Here is an 8,290-nt window from a genome sequence, read left to right on the forward strand (position 1 = left end):
GTCGAGCGTTTTGGTGACGCCATCTTGCACTGAAACCTACCATTTGGTCACGTGGATTCCCCGCCGTGAATATTAATAGATCAGAAAAAAGTCCACAAAAAGTAACGCTTATTAAACTCACAAAGAACAACCCTGTCATATTGCGAAATAGTCGCCATTTTTCGACAGACACGCGTTCTTCGATTATGTGTCTATAACACTAAAAAAGAGTGAGGTTGTGCACACAAACTGGTTTAAACCCCCAGTAAATTTACATTTTACTGACCGTTCCAAGGCGGTACCTAACAATCCATATGCACTGTACTGTTTGTGAAGTTGTGTGCTGTTGTTCCATGTTTCTAGTTTGTGATGTGTTTGTTTTTGTTTTCTATGTCTTTGGCCATTAAATGGGGTTTGTGTTTAAACTTTTGGCTACTGAGCTTGTTTCAGTAATATTTACGTCGTATGATCATGAGCATGTAACATAAGCTATGAAACGGTTTATTTTTTTATTTTTTATATATAAATGTGATAATCAGCGTGTTTTACAATTCCAGCTCTGATCATCGGCGAAGATCCATCCGAACGGGGGTCGAACCTGGGACCCCCAAGATACAAACTCTTCTACGTTCACCATTCCGTCATCGCCATTCGCTATGGCATTTATTGAATACCTCAAACACATAGAAATAATTCATTTTCTGCATTAAGTCTAAAAACAATTACCTTAACATCCCATTCCATGTCCAGAGTAAGGAAGTATTTGGCAATGTCGTCCCTCTTGGCTTCCAATGCAAACAGCAGAATGCACTTCTGCGGGGGATTGGTCTTGTACATTCGTCTCATTACGTCCTTCATCGGAATATCTCGGTATATTTTAGATCTGTTGTAATATCAGAAAGGTAGACTATTTGTATCGTGAGAAAGTAAAAGTGACGTCATCGGAATATCTCGGTATATTTTAGATATGTTGTAATATCAGAAAGGTAGACTATTTGTATCGTGAGAAAGTAAAAGTGACGTCATCGGAATATCTCGGTATATTTTAGATCTGTTGTAATATCAGAAAGGTAGACTATTTGTATCGTGAGAAAGTAAAAGTGACGTCATCGGAATATCTCGGTATATTTTAGATATGTTGTAATATCAGAAAGGTAGACTATTTGTATCGTGAGAAAGTAAAAGTGACGTCATCGGAATATCTCGGTATATTTTAGATATGTTGTAATATCAGAAAGGGAGACTATTTGTATCGTGAGAAAGTAAAAGTGACGTCATCGGAATATCTCGGTATATTTTAGATATGTTGTAATATCAGAAAGGGAGACTATTTGTATCGTGAGAAAGTAAAAGTGACGTCATCGGAATATCTCGGTATATTTTAGATATGTTGTAATATCAGAAAGGTAGACTATTTGTATCGTGAGAAAGTAAAAGTGACGTCATCGGAATATCTCGGTATATTTTAGATCTGTTGTAATATCAGAAAGGGAGACTATTTGTATCGTGAGAAAGTAAAAGTGACGTCATCGGAATATCTCGGTATATTTTAGATCTGTTGTAATATCAGAAAGGGAGACTATTTGTATCGCGAGAAAGTAAAAGTGACGTCATCGGAATAAACAGGCCTGCGGGGGCGTATCTTGGTTCGTTCGTCTCGTTGTACGTCTTTTATAGATATGTCCTGGTGAATTTTGAATCAGTAATATAAAGGTTAACGTTGATGATCGGAAGAAAACAAACGTGACGTCATATTAATATACAGGCCCGCGCATTCGGAACGCCTCGGACATTTTCCATCGAAAACAACCTCGGATGTATGCCATTACATCAGTAGAAGTATTTCGTAAAATTGTAAATAATAGCCTTAATTTATTGTAGTTTTTAACGTGTATTTTGTATATCTAAATTTTAATTGATTGCCAGTGAAGTTGATTGGTACATTCGTCTCATTGCCCGTTTTATTAGAGATATGTCCTGGTATATTTTATAACTGTTGTTGTTCTGATGTAATGGACGAATGTATCGGGCGGAAATAAACGTGACGTCAACATAAAAAAACACGTCTGCGAGAAAATAGCTTGGTACCCAGTTCGTCTTTGATCGGGAGAAAAAACACGACGTCAACGTAAAATTCTCTTCAATGCGGGCGTGGCTTGTCGTTGGTACGTGTGTCCGAGTTATTTTACGTCTTTTATAATTATGTATGTCCAGGTACACTCGAACCTCTGAGCTGTTGATTTGTAGAAAGAGAATCTGTGATTTGTTGATATGTAAAAATCAAGTAGTAGCTAGGTTTTATGAGAAAAATTCTATTTCCTACGAATGTGCAACATCTGATAGTCATTGTTTGTTAGGCTACTGCCTTCGGACCAGCCCTCGTTGATCGTTCTTTACATGACATGTGCTATTTTTAGCCATCGTTGTTGTTGTTTTTTCGGACTTATTTTAAAGTAGATCATACCGGATTTCTTCCGTAGTGGGCAAGTGTCCTTTGCGAATGGATTCCTTGAATTCCAAGTATTTCACGAGTAGATGGACGTCTAGCCCGAAATCTCGTGCCCGTTCGCGTTCAATAAAAGCCCTTTTCTCCTTTGAACTCATGTCGCTGATGTCCTCTGGCGATTGGCCGTTCTGTCCAATAAGTATAATAACACCGGTAATGTTGTTACAGTCCAACCCCGTTGGCTCGAACTCGCTTGGCTCGATTTATTTGTTGGCTCGAACTTGATGTACAGGATCGATTTCTATATACTTAAAGGTTGGCTCGAATTTGCCGAGGCTCGAGGTATTTTCGCCGGTCCCTGCGAGTTCGAGCGAACGGGGTTCGACAGTACATGTATTTAGAATGAATCCTATATTTATTTCTGACGTCATGCTTCGCCCACAATGCTCTAATAGGATGCGCTATTATGACCCCATTCAGTTTAATTACGGCTAAAGGACGGTATGTTATTAACTTTGAATAGGTTAAAGGTCTTACGTTTTGTATGACGCGAAAACTGTTGGATGACGTGTTCAGAAGACATACAGGAGTTAAACATACATTAAAACTTTTCATTATAAGTGATATTTGATCATATTTAATAAATGATATCCTTAATGGCAAATATCTTATTGACCTAAATTATAACCTTATCTTTATCGTCCATTTTACACCCGAGTTTCGTTAGGGCTGCAACCAGGTCCTGGCCTTCTTCCAACGCACATGCGCAGAATAAAGGTGTTCGTCCCATCTGCAAAACAACGGTACTAAGAATTTTATATTCATTGTAGGGATTGGGTGCATTATCTATGTTGTGCCATATTGTCGAGTTTACTTAGTAATAGTTACTATACCCACACCCAGAGTCATTGAGATACTACACGAGGGCTTAAGCGCAAGTGTATGTTTTCAATCACGAGAGAAGCGGGTGACGCTATTGTTTTACCCTGTTACCAATGACAACGTTCAATAAACAGCGTGCTATATATCCCCAAGGACTTTATAAAACGGTTACGCCCATTCTACTTGTTACCGTCCAGATGTGGAAAATAATGTGCAGACTTAAACACGAGAAAGCACTACCGAACATGGTAAAAATGTCAGTTAAAGCTCTGACTTCTTGCTACTGCTCTGAATGTAAATCAACAAAGGAAGGGCGGATGCAGGACTTGACGTTAGAGAGCGCGTATCATAGAAGCATAACCTTTTGACTTTTGACCCCTCCGTCAGAAACGGAATTTCTTTGGTTTAAAGATTGTGGGTACTACCCCAAGGTAATTGTAAGAACTTCTAGTCCGGAAAGGTGCATTTTGGACGTATTTTATTAGTTTTTGTTGGACGATTTCATGGGGCCGCGTGCCCCCCCCCCCCCCAACATGCTCTATAACCGCTAATTAAAGGTATTGCTCTCAACTAATGTACAAAAGTTAAGTATGTATGCGAGTGTGAAATAAATGTTTCCAAATGTCTAAACCTACCATATCGGGTAAAGTAACCAACTTTGGTGCCAACTTGATAAGATGGCTTAGGACGTGACGTCTCTCAAACAGTACCGCCCTGTAGAGAAGGCTTCGCCCATATTTGTCCTTGACCTTCAACACCTTGGACGTGACCATGGCTTTAACCTGCGCCAGGTGGCCAACGTGAATTACGTGTCCGATTTCGCGGTGTAGAAGCTGAAATGAGAGGAAAGATGGCTATTTGTACGACCTGTTTGTTGCCAACAACCAGCGCAATCGTAACAAATCATCCGTCTCCGGCAAACTTTGGAATATATGTTGGATTATGGCCGAGAAGTTCCGATTTCAACCAGCATATTCGCCAATCTCCTACGCATGATGTGACCACCTTTGTCGATCAGAAATGATCACTGTCAACACGTACTTAATGATGTGGATATTATCTATATATTAATGTTTGTTCGAAAAAATAGCTTTTTACATTCATGCGATAATTTTAACTTTAAGTAAATTAGATTTTTTTGAATGGCGTTACCTGATTTTTACGACAAAGGGAAGATACCGCTGTGTGGTATTTAAAAGTTCCAATTTAAAATTTCAGAAACGACTATATGTATATGATGCTCGCCTAACTGACAAGATCAAAAAGCCCGTGTGTCTGTGTCTGTCTGTCTGCCTGCCTGCCTGCCTGCCTGCCTGGCAGGCAGGCCACTGCTGTAGGTCTGTCTGTGGCGTTTTTACCTTCCGTGTCTCTCGTTCAGACAACTGGGCTAATTACAAACCTGTAGTCTGTCGACGTCTTCAATGAAACTATGTGCCCTGTTATCGCCAACAGACTTTGCCAGTCCCATTTGAACGGAACCCATGCCATCCACCGAAACGTTCACGTGCTCGTACCCGCGTTCCACGAGCCTGTGGATATAGAAAATGAAGCAGACATACGTCATGACGTATATCATACATGATGTATAAGAAAAGCAAACTTATTTTACGTAGGTATAAAGTTATTTCGATGCGTTTGTGGTTAGCCTGTGTGTGTTGTTTATAAGTTTGTGACTCTAGTTCAGTGTTGTTTTGGCCCTTACCCGTGTAAAAACAAACATCTTGTTGTTGTTGTCATTTATTCCTATCTATCTTACAATATTGTACACAAACAGATCTTTCGTTATTTACCTTAGTAGGAATTCAAATGTTGGTCTTTTTTGCTTAAAAATAATACCTCTGGTACTGGTGACCCGACCCCACCTACGAAATAGGAGCCGACCCTTCCATAGTCCGTCGGTTAAAAATATCACCAAAGTATGATTGCGCATGGAGAATGTTTGCGCATGAAGAATGTAGAATGTTTGCGCATGAAGAATGTAGAATGTTTGCGCATGGAGAATGTTTGCGCATGAAGAATGTAGAATGTTTGCGCATGAAGAATGTTTGCGCATGAAGACTGTAGAATGTTGCGTATGAAGAATGTTTGCGCATGAAGAATGTAGAATGTTTGCGCATGAAGAATGTAGAATGTTTGCGCATGAAGAATGTTTGCGCATGAAGAATGTAGAATGTTTGCGCATGAAGAATGTAGAATGTTTGCGCATGCGCATGAAGAATGTAGAATGTTTGCGCATGGAGAATGTTTGCGCATGAAGAATGTAGAATGTTTGCGCATGAAGAATGTAGAATGTTTGCGCATGAAGAATGTAGAATGTTTGCGCATGAAGAATGTAGAATGTTTGCGCATGGAGAATGTTTGCGCATGAAGAATGTAGAATGTTTGCGCATGAAGAATGTAGAATGTTTGCGCATGCGCATGAAGAATGTAGAATGTTTGCGCATGATGAATGTAGAATGTTTGTTTGCGCATGAAGACTGTAGAATGTTTGCGCATGAAGAATGTAGAATGTTTGCGCATGAAGAATGTTTGCGCATGAAGAAAAGAAACCAGGGGACTTAGATTTCGTTATTTCTGCATAAGAAAAAATAAAGAAATATAGAAATAAGACTGTTGCTGTTTTAATACTGTGTTATCTTTGAGTAAAGTCATTTTAATTTAATTTGTATCGGCGTTATTTAAGTTACGAACTTTACAGTATGTAACCCTTTAATAGGACCCTTATTCGTCACATTGATCTGAAATGGTATCATGTGGAAAAAAGACCACATCCTTTCAGACTAAAACCATGAGACAGATTTCGGGGTAAAATAGATGATCAGTCGATCAGTGTTGACAAGTAGTCTTATGGTCACATACAGAATGGTCGTGTAGTGGCATAGAGGAGACATTAGTGAACTTTATTTCATCTCGCCCCACGATTAACAGGATTTTATCATTTAACGGCCACGACTATGTAATGTAGTGGCCACGACTAACTGAATTCTGCTCACATCTTAGTTATCTCTTAGTTGTGGCCAAGGCTGACAAACTAAGTCATGGGAACGAGTTGGTAAGTCGTGGCCACGACATAACTTAGTCGTGACCATGGGATAAATTAGTCGTGACCATGGGATAACTAAGTCGTGGCCATGGGATAACTAAGTCATGACCATGGGATAACTTAGTCATGACCATGGGATAAATTAGTCGTGACCATGGGATAACTAAGTCGTGACCAAGAGATGAAAGAATAACCCCGCTATATATAGATGAGCACTAAGACGGTTTATAGATGAGCAGTAATACGCATTTAATCTTGATATATCATATCATTTATAAAATAGAAGAACGTCATAAACCACTCACTCTTGGAGTAGATCTATGCAGCCATTGTTCGCCATATCCACCACAACGCTGTCGACATAATCCGTCTCCGTTGAAAGTTTAAGCGGTGCCTCGCAAACGTTCTTGATAACTATCCGGTCGCGCAGAAAATGGCCGTTGTCGTCAATGGCGAAGATGTCCAAGCCGTTAGCCGACATGATCTGAAGTACGTCAATCGGCACTTTCTTCACGTACGCCGTATCAAGAATCGTGTGTACATCATGCGACGTATTTTTGAAGTCAACTTTGTCAATGATGATTTTAAGGACTTCGTAAAAAGGCTTCTCCGCGGGCATGTTTTCCATGAAGTAAAGATAAAATGGTTTCGTTTCAACGGTTGTGTTCGGTTTTGCTTTCTTCCGCATTAGTTTTCGGACAATTGGTGCCAATCCGTATAAAGCGGCTTCACAAACAAGGGGAATTGTTAAAAATTCCCCCGTGGTTTTGTCGATGTAGCTCGTTGTTGATGTATGGATTTTTATGTTCCCCATTTTTAGGAACGGACGAAGCTTTTGCCGGTCTCCAGATAAAGCTGCATGCACGCAGTTCACAGTGTTTTCTTGAAGGTTCAACACTTTGACCATCGCCTCGTTACCATTGTTCTGGGCAATTTGAATCATTTCCCCGGTGATCTTACACCAGTTGGCAATCAACCTGTCAATAATTTCTGTGTCGTTTTTTTCAACCGCATGAAACATTCCAGGGGACAAGAACTTTAAGATTTTGACGTTTTCTGGACTGCTCTTTGCTAACTGGTTCGCTGTCTGTCCATCAGCATTCTTCAACAACGGATCAGCGCCGATCATCATCAGCAACCGTATAAGCTTTCTACAACCCGGATTTTTAGCCGCAATGTGAAGAGCGGTATTTCCGTCAGCGTCAACGGCATTAACGTCGATTCCAGCGTTACTCAGCTGAAACACTACTGGATTCAAAATGGCTTCGTCATCATCATCTCTGTACGCATGCGCAATGTAATGAAGGTACGTTTCTTCTTTCGGGCTCTTCGCGTTCACGTCCTCTTTGCCCGAAGCGATAATGGCATTCGTCTTCACGGGCGTTTCTATAGTCTTGTCTTTGATAATTTTAAACAACTCCGAAGTTTCAAACAACATCTTGGTTCAAACTGGGAGTAGGATTTATTATTTGTCCTAGGTTTAAACTATTCGTAAGTCTTCTAGTTATACACTTAACTTCTACAAGTACGGCATTAAACGCTTCACAATTCTACTAGTCAATTGTGAAATTTATTATGATTATCGATAAAAGTAATTGATTAGTCCTGGACACTGTCTAAATGTCCACTTCTTCCTTTGGTCAGTTTGTTTACTTTCTTGCTTTCTCTATAATGTTCAATAATTCATTGTTTTTAGGCAAAGTGAAGAAATCAATAGAACTATTTATTTAAAGAAGTTGAACTATTTGTTTTACTGTACATTGTGTATTAATTAAATTTGCGAAAACCCGCGTTTATTTCAACATTTAACCTTTAAATTTAAAGCCAGAGCAGAAAGTTGATATGTTAGGCGACTAAAAATTATTTGCTAGATTTTCATCCCCACCTCTTTTTCCGCCGTCCTTAAATTATATGTATGTATTTCTTTAGACATTGCGGTC

The sequence above is a fragment of the Mya arenaria genome, chromosome 9 (assembly GCF_026914265.1).
Source record: "Mya arenaria isolate MELC-2E11 chromosome 9, ASM2691426v1".
Taxonomy (NCBI): Eukaryota; Metazoa; Mollusca; class Bivalvia; order Myida; family Myidae; genus Mya; species Mya arenaria.